General features: G+C 40.3%; 1 protein-coding gene across 3 annotated transcripts in view; it reads right to left on the reverse strand.

The window, feature by feature from the left end:
• The window catches only part of SULF1 (sulfatase 1), a 122755-nt gene extending 102377 nt beyond the window's left edge, over positions 1 to 20378 (reverse strand). Inside the window, exons 1-2 of one of the 3 annotated variants that reach the window (XM_027698064.1) lie at positions 20133 to 20376; positions 18819 to 18911 (exon numbers count right to left, since the gene is read on the reverse strand). The gene's annotated coding sequence lies outside the window, so the exon portion shown is untranslated. Of the gene's footprint in view, positions 1 to 18818; positions 18912 to 20132 lie in introns of all 3 variants that reach the window. The other 2 variants (XM_027697728.1, XM_027697897.1) reach the window with 2 other exon arrangements.
• Positions 20379 to 24431: the final 4053 nt, after the last annotated feature.

Below are 24431 nucleotides of genomic sequence, written 5' to 3' on the forward strand. Positions count from 1 at the left end.
ACTAGCTACTATTGAATCTTTTTAATATCATATACCATTAATATCATATAAAGTTATAGGCAATTAGTGAAGACTTGTCTTTCTCTCTGGATACCCTCAGCACTCTTGGGCATGTATATTGCCTGGGCCAAGAGGTTAGGAATTAAATAAAAGCATTCTCATAGTCAATCACCCTCAACACAACTTATCTGTCCCAGTGGCCACATAAGCTCTCCTTTGACCACATCATAGGAGCCAGCAACGCTCTGCTGACCTTCTGAGTGCAATAACTCCTGAGTGACCAGCACCAGGGATGGGTGAGTGCACCAGGCCCCTTCCCACAGGAGTTGGTTGAATGAACAGTAGTGTTAGAACAATTTTTTTCCCACAGCAAAATCTGTGATATAATGAAAGGCCAAGAAGTCATAACTGACACATTTTTTCCACTTAGTCTATTAGCTAGACCAAGTCTCAAGCACATGATGTAATGAAAGATTAGCCATCAGCCACAGTACAAGAGGATGTGAAGGAAGGATAGGTATGCAAACACTAAGAGATGATTAACCATACTATTCCCTCAGTTTTGAAACATAAATGTAGTCTTACTCTGTTTTATTACAGTTCCTTGTTGTAGTTACATGTAGTTACATGGGGGAAGGCTGTGATGCACAAGGCCAGATTTTTAGCTTCAGTTATGTGAGTGCAAATCCCACTGAAGGGGTGACTGCATATAAGTACCAAAGGATGAACTGAATTGCTATTAAAAGGAGTATTTTTTCCCCATTATTGTTGTTGTTATGGGAAACAATTTGGGCAAAGAACTTTTGAAAGGAAAGGGTTTTCTAATGGCCAAGTAGGTAATAGCAAAGAAAATAAAGAAAACAAATTATCAAGCTGAAACTAAGCTAATGAAGAAAACAATGATTAAAACAGCAAATTAAACAGAGGGAAGATGCTTAAAAAACAATCCTCACATCATTCCTGCTCACAGTCAGCAAGCTTTTAAAAATATTTCCCTCTTTCACTGTGAGAAATACATGACTTTTTTATTTTTCTTTCTTGCTCTCTACTGCACTGAAGATGCCAATTTCAAGTACATGGATAAGACAAAATCAAGAATCACCTAATCACAGCAGCTGGAGTGAAACACTGACTGTAGGAATCTCCTTATCTACACAAAAAAGAGTAAGAATATCAGGTGATGAAGCAGAGTGATGCTGAAATAAGCCCTTGAATGATATACAGAAGAATGAGTCTAACAGCACTGGAATCAACAGGAGTCTTTCCATTTACCTTAGTAGGCACTGAACAAGTCCATACAAAGCAGAAAAATACACATGGAGATGGTAGCTACCATTGTCAAAGTTTCCAGATCCCTGTTTTCCACATTCATGAGCATACGGAAATATAATACTTTCCAGTAGGTGCACAAAAGAGTTCATTATGACTTAACTTTAAAGAGGATGTTATGCTATAATCTTATTCTATGGAAAAAGGACCCGTTCCTTTCTTTAAATGCTGCTGTCTTTAAACATATTGCAGGAGAATTTTAATTTGTCTTCTTTCATTTTATTTCTTCAGGTTTTTGTACACCATTTACTACCAAAATTCTGAATACAGCCTTAGTCAGGAACCTTGCCACAACATATTTCCAACCTGTACAGATGGAGACTTAACAGCATCCCAAGATGAGAAAGGCTTACAGCATACTGTAATGCAAGATTAGTATTTATTGTTTCTGCCTTTGAATAGCAGGAGTTTAGATACTGCTGGATGGCATATTGTTTGGGAATTTGAGAGAGTGTAGGTGTGTGTGTGACACTGAGAGAAATCTTCTCTGTATAACACAGACAACCAATAGGAGGGTTTACTATGTGCAGGACTTTTTCCATACTTTTGATATCTTGGTGATAAAACATTTTCCAAATCATTCCAGAAGTGGTAATACACAGCTATTACTATGTCCTGGGGATGCAATGATCTTATCTCACAAAAGAAACACTGCCACAAAGCCTCCACAGGAGGACTGAGAGACTGCAGGGAGTGCTACGTGTGATTCACTTCATCTCATACAGACCTAAATTTATGTACTCAGTTTCATGCCAGAAGGGAGGTCTTTCAGAAAACAGGAAAATGCTAGACCCACATTTTTCTACAGACTCAGTCAGAGACGTTCATTACTTCCTCAGACAAATGATGTATAAAGACTGTCCTTACGCACCAGCTTCCAATTTCACTCAGAAACAACTTTATTCCAGCGGTGAACTTAGTGAATTCTGTGTGCATAAAGTGCTTTTGCATTTCCAGGGTTTAAATATTCTATACACACGTTAGAAGTGCAAGATGATTACAGTTGTAATTCACTGAAAACAGAGTGACCGAGAAAACATTTTGGTGGCTGACTTCACAGTTTCCAATAAATGGACAGGAGAATCCAATTCTAGTTATCCAATACTTTTTTCCTGGACCATCTATAAGAATGATTGCAGAGCAGTCTGAGCAACTACAATTTATGCAAGCATTCAACTCTCTTCTGGCTTCATCTTTCTCATTACCTTCAGTAGGCACTGCAAAAAGTATTTCTGGATAAGGATAGGTCCTGGTATTTCTCAGAACTGGAGCTCCATTATTGATACATAGGGGATCTCCAGCGTACACAGAGCTCTCCCGCTACCCGGTACTGCAGTGATGATGCCATGTAGCCTTGCTCATAATAGATTCAAAAGACAGAGTAGTAAAAAGGCCAGCAACTTATGAACATTACAGACTTCATTACTCATGCAGCAGTATTGCCAAAGCGATGGAAACATCCGTTGTTTAAAAAAACAACTGATCAGCCTATGCAGATCATTACAACATCTATTTCTATATGCAAAACAGTGACAGTTTGATATGACTGATCTCATATGCTTCTAGATATTCATAACTCAATAGGATTATCTCAGTAGACTAATTTATAAAGGGCTTCAATCACTTACTGCTAAAGATTACTTGCTATCAATATAGTGGATATGCAAGGGGTAATTTAGCATCAGTCCTAAAATGACCCCTAACCTCCATTTCTGGGTGGGAAGGTGCAGAAGAAAACTTCTTGTTGTCACCTTTTTGAAGAGTAAATACTGCTTTTAACAGTCATGAGCAAACTCCTTAAATTAGATAAAATTGAGCTATATACATATTTTTTTCCTGAGACAACAGACTCTGCTAACTTAATTTTTCATCATGATTTTGGTGGATATGACTAAAAATTACTGTAGTAGTTGATTGTTCATTTGGAAAAATGTGTTAGCCTGACACAAGAATCTATTTTGCTACATTGTGAAAAAACACTGGCTAGAGTATTCAAGTCTGCTTCCCAGTGCTTAGCTAGCTAGCTGGTGCCAAAACTAGACACAGTTCTTAACTTCAAAAGAATAAAGGACAAATTGTGCTTTCTAACATAAACAGAGAAAACCAAAGTAAAAATTTGAACATTAAGAGAATTGAAGTAAAAATACAATAAAGCCAACGTAGTAGGTGATAGAAAGACATTAAGCAGTCTAAAATAACAGAAAATATTCCATTCAGCTCTGATACAGCAAGCCACTTTACATATAACTTGCAATTTTTCCTAATTCAGTTTAATCGGAAGGCTTACGGTGTTGGTGGATGAGGGAAGAGCAACTGACATCATCTACCTGGATTTGTGCAAAGCATTTGATAATGTCTCGCATGACATCCTTGCCTCTAAACTGGAGAAACGTGGATTTGATTGATGGACAACTTGCTGGATAAGTAATTGGCTGGATAGTTACACTCAAAGGGTTGGGGTCAACAGTTCTATGTCCAAATGGAGAGCAAAGTGGTGTTTCTCAGGGGTCGGTACTGGACCAGCACATTTAACATCTTTGTTGGTGACATGGACAGTGGGATCAAGTGCACCCTCACCACGTCACATCTAAAAAATGTCCTGCTCCACCTCCCCCTTCATGTATTTTGTGTGCTTTCTTAGTTGATAAAATATCAGCATCTTCCTGTGCCTTACTGGTAGATTTTTCAGCAGCCAATTACAGCCTTTTGTTTAGCAAGATACACAAACTACTGACAAGGTTGTTTCAGACAGAAAAATAACTCAGGATTTCATAAAACAGACTTTTCCTATATTTCAGCACTTAAAATAACAAAGTCAGTGTGACTTGAAACATGACCACTCCTTATCGCCTCCTGAACACAAAGAACAAGGTCACTAAAATCAATGAGTCAAAAAGCAAGATGGCCTTAATTTAAATATTTAAGGAACAATATAGGAAAGTGAAACATGAAAGCAAGGAAGGAGGGAAGGAAGCCTACTTGCTGGAAACTTGCCTCTCTGATTTGGAGAAAGCACAAGTTCACCACAAAAACACAGAAAGAAAAATAATTATAAGTAATATATCTTTTGTGTTAGCTTGTTAATGTCCTTAAAATTTTTATTAGCTTTTTTTTTTTTTTGAGAAATGTGGAACCATTCCATAGACACAACTGAGCTCTGCCTTCTGTTAAGGGTTGCAGCACCATTGAAGTTTGAAATAATTTAAGCAGTTGTGCTGCGCTTTCAATTCCCCCTACCTTCTTTTTTTCTTTCATTGGATTGAAATGTGACCAAATAGCAGCATGACTGTGAATGGAAAAGATAATTCTCACACGACATTCTTCTCAGTGCTCTGGGGAAAACACACAAACACATTTGTTTGCGTCTGATTCAAGATGTGAAAAAAAAAAAATAATAAGGCAAATCTATGAGTTTTTTCCTGAAATTCGAAACAGATTTTAAAACTCTACTATGATTTGTTTTGTTTAGGCTAATTAAGAGTTCTGCTTTATGTTGCCACAATAGACACTAAACATTTGCAATGTATTTACTGAGGTTTAAGGAATTATGGGATTAATTTGTATCTATTACACCATTATCCTTAAGCAAAACTGCTTTAGTAATCCATGTGAATATATTTTTATAAGTCAAAGAGGTGACTTATCAGTCTAACCAGACATTTTGCATTCTCAGAACATTACATAACACAGAGCGCTAGAAAATTTTGTTTCTCAGGAAAAACATGCTCTTTTGTTGAAATCTTATTTTGCTATATTGGCAGAGGTGAACTAAAGATGGATGCAAAAGAACTTGTGGATTGGCTGGGAGCTATAGTTTGCACCGCCTCTCTCATATTAGTGTAATTTGTATATTTTGTTGCTCTTATAATGAACTTAAAAATGGAAAATTCCTGAAGTTAAATATGTCCAAAAAAAGAGTGAAAGGTACACTAAATATTCTAATGCTAGGGACACAGGTAGTAAGGATACAGATACTTCTGTTGTTCTGCCTCTCCTCCCCCCAAACACAGAGAAAAAACATTCAATTCCATTATTAAAACATGATGGTGGAACTAGTTCTTACTAAGATCATTTTCTTCCATGTCCTACTCACAAAATCTAAATTAGATTCAAGCTTCAGCAACATTAAGTCTCCTCTTCCAAGGAGGAGGCTTTTTTAACAGCTATGTATCTTTTGAGTTGCTCCAGCAATATGAAGAAGGGAGAAGAACTGTGAAAGCTCTTAGCTGTAAAAGCTATTTTTGATCTTAAAAGCTCAAGTCTCCTTTCTTTCATTCAGCTTTTTTATTGTACATTGCTAACTTTTCCTGAAGTTTAAAGCCAGAAAATTGGTATTAGTATTCTTCCCTTAATATCCTGGCATACAGGATAGCACAGTATCAATTCACCAGTAAACTCAAGGCCATGATGTACGATTTTGAAAATGCATACACTATTATATTAATAAATAAGTTCTTCCAGCTCTTCCATTTTATATATCCTTATCTCTGGACAAGGTTACTAACCCTCTAACAGAGCAGAATAGGACATCTGTCCTGATGGGAAAGCTCCCCAGTGATTGGCATATGAACTACCATTTAAAAATGGCTACTCCAATGTACATCAAGAAGCAGAGTAGCTGAGGAGATGCCATGGAGCGCATCCATCTTTATTTGCAATGGGACCTCTAATTTCCAGGAGATTAATAGAGCAAAAGCTGGGAGGAGTGATTCTGAAATCTTCCCGAGGTGCCAGCGATCACGGATCAGTGCAGAATAAAGATTTTTGTTGAGGCTCCAAGCTGCAAGTGAGAAGTCTAAGACTGTATTTCAGACCCACTGTCTTGCTAAGCAAAGAGTAGTGCTAACTAGCTAGTGAGAAGGAAACCTTTGCCTTGCCAGAGTTTGAGTGTCTAAATCATCCTGCTCAGGAATTGACAACTCACTCTCTTCAGAAGGCTATAGGAGGTACTCAACCACTGTATGGTCAAAGCTCTTGTGGTGGAAAGAGCACTGCTAAAGATATTACAAGCATCTTCCAGATGAGAGTGGTCACACATCTCTTCAACTGGAGCACCTTTACCACACAGCTACAAAGCTAGTGTGGGCCAATGTCACATTTATTTGAGGAATGCTGAGCCAGTTTCAATGCATCTATACAAACAGGTTTGCACTGATTTCACCATGGCTAGGCTTCGCGAACGAAGATTTGGGAAGGGCTCTACCCATGTTTCTTGCAAGCGCGTTGGTGGCTAAAAAGGCCAATACGAGAAAGGCATGTCCGGTTGCAAAAGGCACAACAGAAAGACTCCCTAGATGGTATATTCTGCAAGGCTCGATTCTTTCTGCGTTGTCTTTTCTCCTCGAGAATGATCCTGCATGCTTTCTCAAAAGCATCAGCAGCGTTACAGATGCACTGATTTAAAAAGTTAATAAATGCCACTATAGACAACCTGTGAGTTTCAGAGCAATTTATAGATTTGTGGTGATGACTGCTATTACTTATTGGTTACTTATGACAAGTTACAAGATAGTGAAGAAGGGCAGATAAAAGCTGTATCAGATAATCCTTGCTAGCAACTCAATTCAGTGAAAAGGTTAAAAATAGCAGGGCAGTAACCAGGTTTTAAGCAGTAAATGTTACTGAAGTTTAGGTTATTTTGAGTCTTTCCAATGCTAAACCTTATAAACAAATACCAGAGAGAAGTATTCCCCTTTATTGCAATCCTACAAAAAACCCATGGAAGTTTCTTTCTCTTTATTTCCTCATGCTGTGAAACTCTGACAAAGATAGCTCAGATGTAGACTGAGCTTCAGGAAACATGTATTCCACTCTAAATATTCAAGAGTTGGATGAACGGTACAGGTGGTCACATAACTTGCATAATGGATGAGTCAACAGCTGATCTTCTCTCACACAACAAACAACCTTCTTAGTAAAAAAGTTTCAGATATTTTGCCTCAAAATTATGACAGGAGAACTGAAATGGTGTTTCCTAGACTACTACCAGAGGTTAGTAGAAATTACGTGTTCCTAATTAAATTACTGGCATTGAATGAATTGAATGCTCAATGCTATTCACAAAGTAGTTAAGCTCAGACAGCAGGAAGCTTTTTAAGACGGCAGATATGAGCAAACTCAGGTAGAAATCAGACAGGCTAAAACTACCCAAAATATTCTCTAAACTAGGGTGGCTTTGGACTTTGTATGTTTTAAGTTCATACATTTCAGCTTTGTTGGTTAACTCTTTATCTGGCAACAAACAGAATTTTAAAATAACTTCATAAGGACAATACATGCATCAATAGGCTATGCGTGTTGGACTAAAATTAGGTTGTTATAATGATCAGTTCTAAAGTTACAGAAACATGTAAGAACCATCACTACTGAAAATCAACAACTTGTGGGAAGAACTTCAAGTAAAATGAAGATGCCAAAAGGTAGCATTGATAAAGAGCAGCAAGGTACTCAGAGGAAATAATATCACTAATCTCACTGATGATAAGGGCTCCAGACTGCAGGGTGCAGTTGTTTGAAATTCATCTATTTCAGGACTCACAAAGTTTATTTAAAGTCCTCCCAAACTTCTGTAAAAGGCAATAAAAATCCGTAACTGAAAAGAAAGCCTAAACTTGAAATAAAAATTTTTGCATAGCTTTAGCTTATATGTTTTAAATACTATCTTCAACACTGTTTAGTTGGTTTTTGGACTGCACAGCAAACCATTGACTTTGAAAGGCACTGTTTGAAGGAGGTCTTCTGTGTCCAATGTGACACAGCTGACCAAAAAGAGGAAGAGGACCATCATATGAAAATGTATTTTGGAGAAATATCTGCAGCCCCCTGTGACTGGAAGAGCTATTTAAAAGTGAGTTGAGAACAACTGCATACATCATGAACAAACTACAAGCTGGAATGGGGGGTTGCTTTAATATACTGCTTTTTATTAATATCCAGTTTATTCAAAGACACTGAGAACTCAGGATGAAAATCAAGAATAAAATTTAATTTAAAGTAAAATAATGAAAACAACAACTTGAGGGCAAGTGTTTTAAGCAAGATAAGTAACTGTCATTAAGTTTGAGAATGGCACACATCCGAGGTAGCAGTGAATCTCCTCAAGATGGAACTGCTAGGCAGAAGAACCTAGATGGGTTGGAGCAATGGGCCATCAGGAACTTAACGGAATTCCACAAGAACAGATGCTAAGTCCCTTTGCTCAGAGCTCATTAGATGGCACCTACAGTACTGTGCTCAATTTTGGGACCTGCAGTATAAAACCAGCAATGGTAAACTGGAAAAAGTTCAGTGGAGGATGATCAAGATATTTTAGGGATGGAGCATTTGCCCTGCAGTGAGAACCTGGGGTTGCTCCTCCTGGAGATGAGCTGGACTTTCCCTGCACTACAGTCAGTTCTCACGCTGCCACTGCAGATTGTTGTGTGTCTTACAACAAAGCTCCATAGGCACAATTTGATGTGCCATAACAAATGGAGACATACCAAACTGCAAAATTCTACAGTGGTTACTACTGGGACCGAGAGCAAGAGACGGGTTCAGACCTACCTCTCTCAAGAGTGTGGTAACTGAAGAACATGACAGCCTTTCCATTAAAAACAACAGTGTCCTGAGGATGTAGTTCCTGCTGTCTCTGAAACTTTTTTACAGGGAAATTGCCAAAGTATTTTGCAGCGAGCATACCAAGGACCGAGAACAGACCCCTCACTAGCCAAGAGCATTCTGTCTCCCTCTGTGTATGTTACTGTAGTACAAAAGATACCCAGATAAAGATGGAAAACATGGCAATATTTCTAGGGTTTTGCAGAAGGAATGCACTCAATATTTCAAACTCAAGTTTCAAATGCAGCAATTCCTTACATTTGTTCTTAAGGCCAATGAAGATGACGCTTGGAAGGAACCCATTAACCAAACTGAGATTTTTTTCCTGAGATTTGTTAATCTCTAGCAAGAGGACTAGCAAAATAGAGCTGGAGACATGAGAGAGGAAGGCTTGACACTTCATTATCATTGCCACAAGCTATTAATTTCTCTCTGAAAATCCAACAATTTTGATTCAGGAAAGATGAATGTTCATAGCAGGGAAAGTACATATGAGTTGTGGAAAGTCTTTCAGGTTAAGCTGGAAAGGCTGCAGCCAAGATATTTCTCACTCATCCTTCATCAAGGAAAAGGTCAAGAAAGACCAATGTGTTTAAGCAGGGCACAGGATGGAACCAAACAAAAAAATTTCCTATGAAAAAGATTAAGTTCACATCCTTCTAGCCTTCATTAAAACTATTCCACATCACTCCACACTTTCACTTAAAGCAGTTTCCTGACAGCATTGAACACAAGATCTTAAAGTATCTTTTTATCAAAAGATAAAAGTGTAAATGGAAAACAGTTTGTGTACTGTATACAAAATGGGATAAAATATGAAGGACATAAGAAACAGCAAAAGAGAAATAAAAGCTTTAGTCTTTTCAGGCTATATAATTGGTGGTGCACAAGGTAATCATCCAGCTTGTGTACTTCCACGTACATGTACTCTAAGCTGAACGGTTCTCAGGGCATATGTGGCTTTACCAAAGTGGAAAATTTTTGTTTTACATGAGGCTTCTAAGGAAGAAAGAATTTTCTTCCAGTACTACAAAAAAGTAAGATGGAAATTAGCATCTACAGGTATATAATTTCCAAACTGCTTAGAAAACACATTAGCTCTGCTTTGACACTATGATCTCCTCATGTCCATTACAGCAACTATAGGTATTGGACAATAGAATATAATACATGGTAAATGCCCTAGAAATGTTTGAAGGTGCAACATCACACTCAGGATTTCTCCTGGAAGAACAGACAAATATACCTTTCAGCAGACTGATATGTGAATGGATCAATAGATGTGTGCAACAAACACACTGAAATGCCACTGAGAAAGAAAAATAATGTATTTTCTTTCCATGCTTTGCTCACCAAATCTGGTCTCTGTTACTTTGGGATGTCTGTCAGCCATGAACCAGACTCCTACTCTGTCTATTTTAGAAGTTGCCTAGTCTCTCAGACTCATTTGTGATGCTTCTCCCTATAGAGTCAGCATAGCACTTTCTTGCCCACCTCAATTTTCATCCTTCATTGTTCAGTAACACTGTTCCTATTAAATATATATGCTGGTGATTCATGATGAAGTGGGGTAAAAAGCTTCTTCAATGAGTGGCCCACACAGAGCTTTGAAGATAAGGACTGAGACATGGGCTCCTCATTTCATACCAGATGTCACCCAGCAAGGTGTCTGGAAGAGAGGGGTGAGACATTCTTGGAGACCTGCTCTGCCCTCCCTCTGTTAGGCTCTCATCCAAACTAACTGCAACACCTTTTTTAGAGATGAGCTGTTTGACAGTAAAGTATGACTTCAAAAACACAGAGACTCATAAATACTGAGATCGATTCTGAACTGAAAAGCCCAGAATATTCTTCTATTGTTGGCCAGGAAATGGAGCAGTTCTGGCAGCCACTGGTGGTTGGAGACTAAAAAAACCCAGTGAATAGTTCAAATAGCTACCAGATTTAATACATGGGTGTTCCCCTGTCACGGTAGCATTAGTGTCACAGTTCAGGCTTCAGTACAGGGCTATGTTACTGCAGCAAATGCAGAATGGCTGAATTATTGTTGCTCATTATCTGACCTGTCTCTGACTGAAGGGCAAATATTCTTGTGGCAAATTAAAATTTGCTCTGGACTGGATGTTGCCCTGGATCTCCTGAAGTGGGTGCATGCACTCCATGAGTAATCTGCAGCAGAGCAGTGAAGCAGACAAGTCACAGCAGTAGCATCACTCTCCGAAGTTAGGCTGCTGATGCCCATATCGATGACCTCATTGAACCGTACACTGTATGTGGAAAACAGCTTTATTCAAAGCAACTTTGAACCAGCACCCAAAAGCAGTGTGATAGGTATATGAGTATGATTGCAGAACTCACTCAACACGGGGATATGTTCAAGCTCCTAAGAACATGATTCTCTCCAATAACCCTGTGGGTTTCTTAACAAAGACCAAGGATTCTTACACAGCACACAAAAAGAGGAATATACAAAGTCCACATGATATTCTCACACTACAAATGCTGTACAGCTACCAGAAAGAGTAGTGAATTCTCCAGGCTTACATACAGGGTAGACGGGGTTCCTCAAAACAGAAAATATCAAGATATATCTGCACAGTGTCACTTGCCCAAGACAGCACGGTTCTAGTTAGCCACGCCCTTCTTTTACCTGGCTTTTGCAGACCATGGTGGCCACTACTATCCAGTCTAAAGGATTCAGAGGACTTGGTAGACATCCTCTTTATGTTATAGGTATCCATGGTACCCAAGAACAAACCAAGTAGCTGTAACACAGATCTATTTCTTGAGAAATGGTTATATTGCATCTCAAACCCTTCACAAGTTGATTAGGTGCAAAACAGTGCAAAATTTGTGGAGTGGAAATGTTTGCAGAGTAATTTAGTGAAAGGGAAAACTGGATGTGAGCTGCCCAGGATGGAAAAGATCTAAAAAATTATGTACCTGTTTCAATATTTCTCTATAGCTGCACACCTTCCTATGCTGAACTGCTATTTTTTTGAGGAGTCTGGTGATCCCTGACCACGCATATCTCAAAGTCTTTTCATTTTACCCTTCCTCACTTCAGAGGATCTGTGCTTTAGAGGAATTCTCCATACCAAGAAGGAAACCAAAATACAAGCACAGTGGCCTTCTGCACTTAGAACTTGAAGGGCAGAGCAGTAGAGCACAGGAAGCCTTCCTCCATGAGCTTATATACCACGAATGGACTAAAGTTTACAGTGAGATGAGAAATGCTAACCCTCTACAGATATAGAGATAAAAGAAACTAGTGGAATGCCTGACAGATAAATTTGTGTTAATATCAGAACATTTTTATTGGTCTAACTATGATAATGGTCTCCCTAAATCCTACCACCTCCTGGTGGCCAAGCAGATAGTGTTACAGTCTCAGTTCATAAATTGGCTATAGATGTAAAATAGGTAACGACACGGTAAATTCACATGTGCTTTACTAAGGACACATTCAACAATTCAGGTATTACAGGTAAAATGATATAGTGGGGAGTGACACCAAGGGAAATTTTGCTAAACATTCTTACAAAGGTTGGCTTAATGTATACTTCTCATTGTCAAGAAGTTACCAAATCCCAAATATTGTTCTAAAATATATTACTGTTAGCATTTTTGAAGTCCTTGGAAAAAAGTGATAGTTAAAAGGTATCCCGTGCTGATTATTTGCAGGATGTTCAGTTTATTATTACTTTGCTGTTCTCTAATTTGTGACTGGCATGCCCTTAGGCAGCCAAGTCAGTGGGAGAAAATGCTCAAAAGATTTAGTATGGGTAAATCCAGAAGCATGGGTCCTGAATATTTCATATTTCTGGATTTAGCATAGGTAAATTCAGAAACATGGGTCCTGAATATTTTATATTTCTGTCTTTCTTCCATTCTTTGTCCAACATTGTATTCCTCTAAGATCATCCATTATTCCTCACTACATCTTTACTGCTTGCAGGCATGAACAACATCTCTGATCCCTCTAAGCTTTGTCTGCCTCACAGACCTTTGAGACACTCTTTAAGTAACAACACTGGGCGATTTTTAAAACAGTTCCCTGTAAATTACATAATTTACAAAGAAAAGGTTAAGCTGTCTTTTTTTGTGTGTGTGTGTCAGCATGACCCAGCAGTAAAAGGAGTGATAGTTTGGAGGAGTACAGTGTTTCATTTCTACAGTCAATACCACAATTACACTTAATCTAGGCATCCTAGTCTCTTCAGGTGAATTGTATCTCCTGCCGTTCAAATGAAATGCCTGCTTCATGCATTCTTCTGTGGAAAGGATAGGATACACCTTAAAGAGCTGTATAGGAATTACATCACAGCTGTTCAAATACAGACAGTGCTTATCCACGGCATTGCTAATCCGTGAGCCAACCAAGAAACCCAAGATGATATCAAGTTCTTCCAGCTTAAGCTCCTTAGCAACCCTGGCAAAGCAAGTGTGTAAGCTCCATCCTACCCATGGAAAGAGGTAGGTGCTTTCGAAGATTTCCAAGAGGAAATCCTGCTTGCCTAACTGCAATGCCTGGAGGTCTTCAGGGGGACTCTCTTTATTAACCACAGAGAGAATATGCCTTTAGGTAGCTGCTGTATAAGTATTTAAGACCCAAGGGGCACCACGAGTGTCTTGGCTATGCAGATTGGATCCCACCCTCAGAATCTTATTCACCTTTTTAAAGCAGCAGCTCAGCAGGCATTTTTGTTTCTTTCCTCTTTTCTCCCCACACTGTTTATTAGCTTCTCTCCAAAGTCTATTTGTTGACTTAGAAAGTCAGAAACAGTAGGCAAGACTTTCCATATTCCGAGTGACACTGCAGCAATCCTCTAAATGAAAATGGATAGGCTTTTGTTAAAAGTGCACATTTATCCTTCTGCTCCTGGTGACACTGGCACAGTCATCACGCCTTCTCCTGTAGAGACACACAGTGCCCCAGTTCGTAGGGTGAGGTGTCACCACACAGTTGAGTATCTTATAGCTCACACTCCCCTAAAGTGTTGGCCATGTTTCTCCCCCTCACCCCAAGCCACCATCGTACACCTCCCTTGTACCATGCGGCCCTCTGTCCACTTGCTGAGACGAACCAACTCACTAGGCAGGCAGCCAGCACAGCTTCCCGCTGCTCTGGTGAGCTCATTCATCTTGCCAGGAGGTGAGCCAAGAGCCAAACCTGACATAAGGGAGGAGATGGGAACACACTGCTGGAGGCAGAGGATGGGAGGATCAAGGATGGGTTTCTCCAGGGCAGCAAGCTATTCCACCATCTGAGAAGAGGCAAGAAACCTCACCCTCTGTTGCAATAAAACCTCTTTAACAAAATGGGAGTTATCAGACAACCGATCAGAAATTTCAGGGGGAACTGATTATGGTAAACCTCAGGAAAAAAAACCCGTGTTTTTTTAATTGCCAGGCATGACATGCACAAACCCACCATGCTCACACAGCCTGCATGCATTTACATAGGGAGATTTGGGATTTTTGTTAGTTTCCTTCATGTTTCTGGAGCTGCATGCAAGCCAGCTGCCTCAGCAACGAGGAGGATTAGGTTTAAAAAAACAGAAAGTAGAGATCTGAACTTCTCACGTTATATCTTGACTCTAACACCTCAAACTTTACAGAAGAGGCTAAATATCTTGAGACTACTGATAAAAGTCAGGAGAGTTGGCAGTTTTGCAGACATTTATGGGCTTGACAACACATTTTTCTGTTTTTAAGTGAAAACAGACAAAACAGTGCACATGCTAGAATAATGAGCATCTTGGCACATTGCAATTACAATACTGGAACAGACCACTATTCTGTTTTAATGGATACTTTTGAGAAAAACAATCCCCTATGTTTAGCTCCCTGTTACATTTATTCTCCAGAACTCCAGTGCCAAAAGCTTCCCCATCTTCTCTGTAGGCTTTCCAAACAGAGTTCACCTCCTGTGAAGCACCACAAAAATACAGCTGCTGTCGAGCAGCAACTCTCCTTGCTAAGATGGGTTAGAATCACATCATAGAGAAAAGGCAACATGCAGTGCCATAATTACATTCAGACAGCACCAGGAGAAGTTTTTTTTTTTAGAATATAACATCATTGACTTTCCAATCTTTTGCTTCCATTTAGAAACTCCATGAAATATTCTATGGATAATCTAGCATTGATCTACAAACAGTCTGGATTTTCACAGCACAGTACCACATCTAGAAATCTTCCAGTTCATAATGGTAGTATCGTCACACTAGCATGTGATGAATTGGTGAAAAGGAGTATTTCTTTTTAGAGTTCCAGCAATATTATCAACTTGGCAGGGAACTACAAATCTTACAATGTAGGATCATATTTAATTGTAAATTAATTTTTGTTATAAAAGAAATTAAAAAAAAACAAGAAAATCATGATAAAATCTTGGGTGTAAAGGTCAACTCTTATAAAAAATGTTTCACTGTAACCAAATCACGAGTAATGGTTAAGACTGGGAAGGCTCAGAGCTACAGGATTAATAGAGCACACACAGTTACAAAGGCTTACCAAACTTTTAAGCAGACTCTAAAAGTGACAACTAAAGTTCTGGGAAAATCACTGATACCAAATCTGCTGCGTGTATAAACCACAAGAAGAAACAAGCAATAGTTTTCTCAGAAAATAAAAGTCTTAAGACACCAAAAATGAAAAAGGAATTACCCTCACCAGTTAACAGTAACTTTTGAGCATGAACAAACAATGCTAAACAAAGATCTTGCAAAGACTCTCAAAAGCAGTCTACTGACATAACAGAAATATGCTAAAATAATTCAGCTAAAAAGTGTCTGGTTTGGCAATTCATATATCACTGTGCTGCATTTTGAGGTGACGTTTAGAGCCTTGAGTCTTTCCACTTTACAGCATCCTCTCCAAGCACATGACAGCGTTGAACTTGCCCTACTTGGTAAGAACAACAGTAGAGTTACTGCACTCTGATCATATGGAAATGGTGAATTTGTGTTGGAGGAAGGATAGTGAAAGACAAAAAAAACCTGAGGGGAGCAGGAGGGAATATTATGTTGCTGATCCGCTGGGAAGGCAGAATGATGATTTAAGACTTGTTAAAAGGAGAAGCAGGCTGACTTGCTGTCACTACCAGGGCACAGCAAAGGGGACTGTATCACCTCCAACTCCCTTCTCCTGCTGCTTTCCACATGTGTAGCTCCCCAGGGACAAGGTCTACAAGTAACTGCAGTGCAGGGACAGCCACAACTGTGGCATTATTCATTATGCCCCCCTACTTCATCTGTAGCCCACTTACAGCAGCTCTACCTGTGATGGAGGTGTTAGGAAATTCTAGTATGAGAAAGACAACTACTGGGTGACACATGTGTCACGTAGCTCTCTTGGAATAGGGCTATTCAGTGCCTTCTAATTTAATATCCTCAAAATCTCCAAAGACAGCAGTTAAAATTTAAACAGGCATTCTGAAAAGACACTCTTGATCTCATTATCAGTGCCATGGATGGGATTACAATGAGGGTGGTAATGGTGGAAATGTTTTAGGAGAGATCTGGTATCAACAGCAGGAGTGGCCACTAATTGGATTCTTTCTGTGTCACCGCAGAGTTGTCACGGGACCCTCGTTCTCTGTTGAACACTGCAGCTCTCAAGGCTCTCAGAAAGGAGCTTTCTCAATTGTTATCGCATCAGTCTGCCTTCTCACTCAAACACAAATCCCCCAAAGCTCTTTCTAAAGCTAAGAAAATCATGGAACCCATGACTACCATAACATCTGTGACAAGTGCCAGCCTCGCCTGGGTAAGAATGGGCCCTGACATAACACAACGCTCAAACTCCTGATCCTGCATGAATGTTTGGTCATAAATATATAACATCAAGTGCAGGATGTAAGTTAAACAAAGCTAGATAAGAAAAACCTACAAACAGTCAAAATAGTATGCAATGAAGTGTTCTAGTCAGAAAAGAATTTGCAAATCTTTCAATATATTTTTTTCCATAGCCGTCTAACATCCACTGAGTGTGCATTTTATAAAGGCTTCCACATTTAGGAACACTGTCCCCAACATCATAACATTTTAAATAAACTGTTTTTATCAGTTCCTGATTGAAATGAGAGCTGTTACAATAATTTTCACACTGTTACTTGCCATCTTAAGGATATTTCTAGATTTCTACCTGCAATCTTTTTCCTAACGACCTCTCATTTAGCCTACTTTTTGAAGGTGTATTTACATGCCCTTTGGAACTTCACCAAGGGAGGTTTTTTTCTATGTGAAATTACACTAATCATAATTAATTTTTTTCCTCTGAAACAGAGACAAAAATCAATGAAAGGCCAAGAAAACATGCCAAGAAGCAGAAATTGAAGTTGCACATTGTGATGGAACAAGCTCACCCACCTCGATTATAAAGTGCTAAGAAGAGGAAGCCTCTGACAAGCAATAAACTGACACATAATTAAGACAATTCAGGGCAGAACACATTCTGGCTGGAAAACATTTTCTTGTGCTCCACCTCACTGCTCAGAGCAGTAAGAGAAAAAAAAAGGGTGACACTTTGAAAACTCTATGAAGACAATAAGTATCCCACCTAGTCTTCACTAGCTGGGGGAAAAAGAAATACATCAGCTTTTGTGCAGTGCAGGTTCCCTCACATCACAAACAAGTTGATAGTACAGACATGCCTGGTATGTTCAGCATTCCATATCAAGCAAAGATGAATTAGCCGCAACAAAAATGTGTTACAGCTTTCATGCAGCAGTTTATGGATCTTTTTGTACCTCCGGAATTTTTTACCTTGAGCATCATGGAACTTGTACTGCCTCAGATCTTTTCCTCAGATTATTTTTATCTCACGGTGAGGAACATCTTTGTGAGTTCTGAACAATTTTACAGCTGCTAGGATGTTAATGGGAACTTCATGTGTGTACCCAGCACAAGTGCTCTCAGGGAAAAAAAGCCAATGTCAAAGGAAGGTATGCAGAAGTCACCATAAATATGTCTTTGAATGTTTACCATCTGGAACAGTAGATTACATTTTGACAAGAAGCTGGACTGCCCCGTGGGCATTGTCTTTTAAACAGCCCCATCATTATAAAGGAAGGAAAAACATGATTTGCTGTTCCTAGTTTCTCAGCAAGATTTTCTGGCAGTGCTAGAGAAACTAGTTGTTTTTTTTTTCTTTCTAGTAAAACAATAACAAGCTGGCCATGTGTAGTTAGCTACGCACTTTCTTGAAAAAATATGGCTTGTTATAAATCATCTGACCCACAAAGAGGGATGCATTTCAGTTAGGCAGTGACAGCAGCAGGCTGTGCAGCTCACAGTGCTGCGCTTTAGCTTTGGAAGACTAAATCTCCCTGTGCTGAAGCTGGCATATTGGGCTTCTCACAGGACCCACTGGGAGAAAGAGGAGAAATCCAATATACAAGACTTTAACACAGAGTCATAACGAGGTTTTCCTTTGGTTTTGTTTTTCATTTTAAGCTTGTAAAAGTTTCTATCACCTTTTACAATGAGAAAGTGTGGAGTGAGAGAAAAATCAAAACGGTCAGATTTATTCACATAAACCCTGGTCTGGTTGTGCAGTCATTTTAGGGATTTAGCTAATTCTCTGTTTCAAATTGCTGTGGATGACTTCTGAGGATACATTCATACTAAAGAGTGTGTTTGGAAATACAAGCTAAGAACAACCTGTAAAGGGGCCAAATAGCCTCTTCAAAAAAAAAAAAGTTAACAAAACAGTTCGTTTGAGGCAAAAATATATGTGCAATCCAAAACATGGGTTTATGGGCATTGTTACACAGTTGAATGCCAAAATCACAAAGCATCGGCTATAAATCCCCTTGCTCAGCCTACTAAACAGATCTTATTTCAGAACACATTATATACAGTATTATTTATAGAATATCTCACCTGTAAGTGGTGAGGACAGTGTTAGATTTCTTTCACAAGTAGGAGGCCAATAATTCATAAGCACCACAGGTATGTGAGAGTTAGTGTGAAGATCTGTTATAGTGCAAAAGAAACAAATAATTTCATTACTCTGCACAGGAAGATAGCATATATATATACAGCAAATCTTTTACTAAAGAAAAAAATAAAAAAGCAAATAAAAGGAAAATAACCCATCCTCTAATTTCTCCATCTAGATGATTTAGAGTAAAACAATGAGAACATCTTCTCTGATAAGCTAACATACTGTAATTAGTGATAACATTTCTGACTTCTTAGTTAATTTGCTGGGCTTCCCATGCTCTAGACATCAATGAACTTAATAGCGGAATTAAATGAAAATGATAGCAGAGTACTTCCATAACTAATGTCTAATTACATTTCTGCCCCTCTTCCTTCCTAAGCATAAATTTTTGCTTACTTTTAATTAACACTTCAGATCACTAGTTTAGAATCTATAAATATAGCGAGACTTTAATGATCCATTATAGTGATGCTACTTAGTTTTCAATGACTTGTAAAACTTTCACATACAGATCTGCAAATGAATTACATCCATCTGCTCTGCTGCAGCTGCAAGAGCAGCATTACACTGCACCCTGCCTTTCCCTACTTTCCTTATTTTCTCTTAAGTTTACGCCCATGTGTAAGCCAAACCATCTCGATGCCGATCATCAGAAGCCCAGCCAGGTCTCTATAAAGGAGTCTTCAAACTTTACAGACATCTCAAACGCACTTTCAAAACAGCCTGGTTTGCCTCACAGCTGAGCCCCAGACAGGCTGCACACTACTGAAGCATCCTCCTCAAAGCCTAGGAAATACTCTGCCGCGGTTCCTTCTCCCGCCCGACCAAGGATGTGTTGGAACACGGAGGCGTTTGTACCCGCAGCCACAGCACCCACGCGTGCCCGGCTGCCGCGTCGCCCGCGCCGCTGCGGACACACACGTGTGTGCGGAGCGGAGAGCGGTGCCTGCGGGGCGGTGGGGGGCGGGCAGAGGAGGCACCCGCAGGGCTGGGATAGACCGCTCCCGGGGAGATTTTCCAATCTACACCTCCGAAAGCGTGACCTTAGCGGCGTTGAGAGTGTTAGCTCTATGAAGACAGCCAAGCGTCAGGCTGTGCTCGCTGTTATCTGTCAGCCGTACAATAGCAGCATTGATAAGGCAGCAGCAACTGGCTTTGACAAGTGTGCTGTGCTAGCATTCCTCTGAAAACCGTGAAGGAAAAAGGAAAAAAAGAAAAAAGAAAGCGGCATGAGGTGCCTTTTACTTTACCTGAACGAAGTATGGGGTTTTACTTTTCCCTCTGAGCTGCTGGAAACGATTGCTCCCTCTTCTCCCCCAAAGCTAGGTGTTTCTTCTTTTGCTTGCAGCTCACACTTGGGGAAGACCACACAGCTCCAGCAAGGCTGCCTCTCTCCCCTAATCCCCACTCGAGTGTGATGACACACACTAACCCCAACCATCTGTTGAAACACGTCCTCAAGCACTCAGCACAGTGGTGTGTCAAGACGGGCTGCCCAATCCAATCGCTGGGGTTGGGTGGCTCTTAAGGAGCTGGAGGCAGAGACAAGGGCAGAAACTAAAGGACTGAGAACTCTTTAGCAAAGTAACCTGAGATTTTGAAAAAGGGCTGCTATGGAAAAAAAGAGCAGAAGGGGGAGGTACTCGCGGGAAGGTAGAGGGAGTGGATTAGTCTGGTGACCAGTTGTGTAACTTCTTACAACTCCTTGTATTCCCAAAGGACCACTGGGACCCCCTCGCAGTGGGATGCACAGCAGCACTAGAGCAACACTAAAATGTTTTCATGGCACGTCTATTGAGGGCAATCCCCTCCGAGAGACGCTTTTCTAAAAGAGATAAAAAATGCAGCTTGAAATCCTGATAAAGTGCTACTGCGGGAGTCGTTTGCACGGCAATGTGACATTTGCATCCCGAAATCCCAACTCCTTACCGTGCCGCGGTTACCCCTTGGCTGCCTCCAGCCTTCCTGGGAGAACGGCGGAGTAAAACCGAGGGGCGAGGCGGATAGAAAAGGGGAAATCCAAAGGGCAGATATTTCTGTTCCTACACACAGACATCTGCGACTACTTCCCCCCGAGCCCGCGCCTCCCGGAACGCGGGTTAAGCGCCTCGGCTCCCCGGCGTGCCCAGCGGCTCGCTCGCCCAGCGGCACTCGCTGCTCGCCCGCCCCGGGGCTTCTGCAGCGGCCGCTCCGCGCCCGCTGCGCTGGTCTGACAGCTCCGGCCCCGCGCCGGGTCCCCGCGCCCCTTCCTCCCGCCCCCTGCCGCGGGAAGCGGTGCCACCAGCCTGTTGCTTCCCCCATTCCCCACCCGCTTCCGCCACCTTCGCGCCGCCTCGAGCTGTCTTGCGGGATGCAGCCGCAGTTGCAGGATCGCCGTCCTTCTCCTGGGGACCCGTCACCGCCCCAGTCCGGGCTGGGGGCTCCGGGCAGTGCCGCAGCAGATCTGGGCTGTGTCTAGTCTATACCTCAGTTTCCCTCGGCCACAAAGCAAACATTATCACACCTTCCTCTTTCTCTCAGGGACACTGCCAGGAAAAATCCACTAATTTATAGAAGATGTCCGGGAAGGGTAGATAAGGGACACAGAACAACTGCTAAGTGCCAAAGAAAGAGTTCTTTCCTTTCCCCTCCCTGTAATAAGATAGCGCAGAAGATTTAAAATCTCGAGGGTTTTTACCTCATTACCAAGTGCCTGACTTGACACTTGCATTAAATCTACATTTCACATTATGATAGATGCTCTGTTTTCTTTGAACTGAAAGGGAAGGACATCGTTTTGGCATTAAAAGTTACTCTGAAAGTGTTAACATCCAGTTGAAGAAAGGTTTGCAATTGCGAAAAGACACACTCTGCCCAGCTATATGAAAGCCATATGAGACTCTTGAAATGTTGATTTGGCTTACTTGTTCTTTAATATCTCACACAAGGGTGTTTCTGAAGGACTAGTGGCAAAGTGAATACTTACTAAAAATTGAGATTCAAGAGCTGGGGTCTGTGCCCCGTTAGCTGTTATCAGAGCTGACCTGGAGAAGAAAGGAAAAAGAAGAAACTGTAGTCACATTTGCATTTGCTCAGATTCTTCCCCAAAGTAATGATACAGTGTCTGTTTCAGTTTATTACTCTGAAACTGCTGTCAGAGATGTTGGGTATCCACTAAAATACTACTCCCGAATCTGCTAATTCCAGATAAATAAACAGCTGAACGATATTTTTGACAATAATATGTGGTGAAGTAGGGACGCAACTACTGTCCCTGGGGTATTGTAAGATTCTTAACGTTGCCAATTATGTCTTCAGGGCAAGGGTTTGGTTTGATTTTGTTTCGTTCTACCAGACTGTGGTCTGTAAACAGGCTGGATAACCTTACATATTCAGAAAGCCCTGGAGACTTTATTAAACTCATTTGCATTCTCCTTAGCTGTACTTCCATTACTAGTGTTGTATAATAACTGCATTAAAAATCATTAGTGATCAGAAATGTGGAATATCAAAAAGCCCCCAAATTTGTGCTGTATCATCCTGCGTACTGACTCATTGGCTAAAATGCAGCTCAGCTCACAGCTGCTCCATTTGATGAGATGCAAACTCAACAGGGTTCAATCTCTAGATACTTCTAACCAACAGGAATGCCAGTTATGTGCCGTACAATTATTTTATGTTGTGCTGTTTGTATGCTTACACAGTGCTGTGTATTATATTTGTAGATAAATATACATAAGCAACTTACTGAGCTGTGTGCTGTACAGGCACAGATCTGTTAGTTTTTATGCCTGTGTCAGTCAGGGATGCCTCAGCTGATGCCTGTCAAGTCACAATAGTGTAAAATTGACATGGTTAAAAAGATCTCTAATTGAGTGTTTTGTACACAGAGACACATGCACACCCACGTTTATCTTCAAAGCCTCTGCAGTGATTTGAAATACAATGTTCATCTCCATAACCAATGTTAGCAATAGCCCACAAACATTGTGCATGATCATGTTTTCGCTTAAAAGCTACCGCTGATGTTGCAGGATAATTTAACTGCTACTTGTATGACTACAGCCAGATTTAGTTTGCTGTGACAGTTTATAGTAGACTTTTCCACCACTTCTTCTCTATCCGGACTGCCAGATGCAAAGAGTTTAGGTTTTAAAGGCTGAAAAGAAAGCTGAACTGGAAGAGCCATACCCAAAATGCTGTTAAAATTATGCATCATAAAACAGGTTCTCAAGTTGACCATCAAACCTGTGAACTCTTGCTAAGGTCAGGCTGCCCCCATTGACATAAAACTTGTAGCAAAGTGAATAATGCTTTATGCAAATAACTCAAGACAATCCTAATATGCAAGATTAATTGTAGGTAATTGTGATATTGAGAAACAGTCACTCCTGTTTTGTTCCCAGAGAGAACATGTCCCTTACATAGTAGCTACAGTTGGTTTCCATGGTAGCCAACAGCATCTTTAAGCCAGGGCACTGAGCTTCACTCAGTGCTGCCTAGACCTAAACTCACCACCTTTCCTCCAGCACAGATGGCCTTGGCAGTTTCCTGTCTCCCTACAGACATACCTACACATTCACATACGTGCACTTCTGCTCCAGAACCTCATGTAATTCTCAATTCTGGCATTTTCAGCTCTCAAAAATAATTAAAGGGGATTTTTCATGGTTCCTGCAGCAACCTCAATCTATATCCTCTGCCAATACTAATAGAACCTGATTGTTTATTTCTTTGAATAATTACAAGTCTATTCTGGATTCAATTATTTTTTAAGAGTTTATATAGGAACAGAAGAGGTTCTAGAACACAACTATAAATCCACAGACAAGTCTACTGTCAAATTCTAGCCTAAAATGTACTCATGCTCCTGTTGAGTTTGGGTGATATCTTATCAATAATGAGATATAATAAAAAGGCCTCTAAAACTCTGAGTGGCAAAAAAAAGGTAAGGAAGGAATTCCCAACAAAGGTTTCTGTCTAAAGATCACAGAAAACAGCAGGTTCAAAGAAGCACAGAAAGATATGCTTCTTCACATAGAGTACTGTGAAATCTTGGATCTACTTGCTGCAGGATGCAGTGGGGATAAAAATTACATACGTTCAACTGTTTGGGCAAGTCCGTGGAAAAAAAATATACTCACAGCAATTAAAATATATAACTTCTGGTTCAGGGAATCCCTGAGTTGCTTGAATCCTGGACAAGTATCATTCTGTGCCTGTCCTATTCTTCCACTTTACCCCAAGCATCCACTATTTTCCACTTTTGGAGGGTGCCAAGCCTAGTATATCCATGATTTAGTGTGGCACAGCTGTTCTTTCTTTCTTAAAGAATTTAGCCATTGGTAGTTTTTGGGCCTCACAGTGGGTAGTATAAGAGAGATTAATTCCTTTTAAGAACTTAAGCCAAGATTTTTAGAGGTTAGCTCATAAGTCCATATTCAAGAACCTATGTAAAAATGGTCCAATCAAAAGTATTGAGGATACAGTAGCTGCTAGTGAAGCTGGCAGTTCATTTTATTTTTCTCCATATGTGAGCATTCCAAAGTCAGACATAGTCTCCTGTAAAA

The sequence above is a fragment of the Neopelma chrysocephalum genome, unplaced genomic scaffold (genome assembly GCF_003984885.1).
Source record: "Neopelma chrysocephalum unplaced genomic scaffold, ASM398488v2 Primary Assembly neopelma1_22, whole genome shotgun sequence".
In the NCBI taxonomy this organism is placed as follows: domain Eukaryota; kingdom Metazoa; phylum Chordata; class Aves; order Passeriformes; family Pipridae; genus Neopelma; species Neopelma chrysocephalum.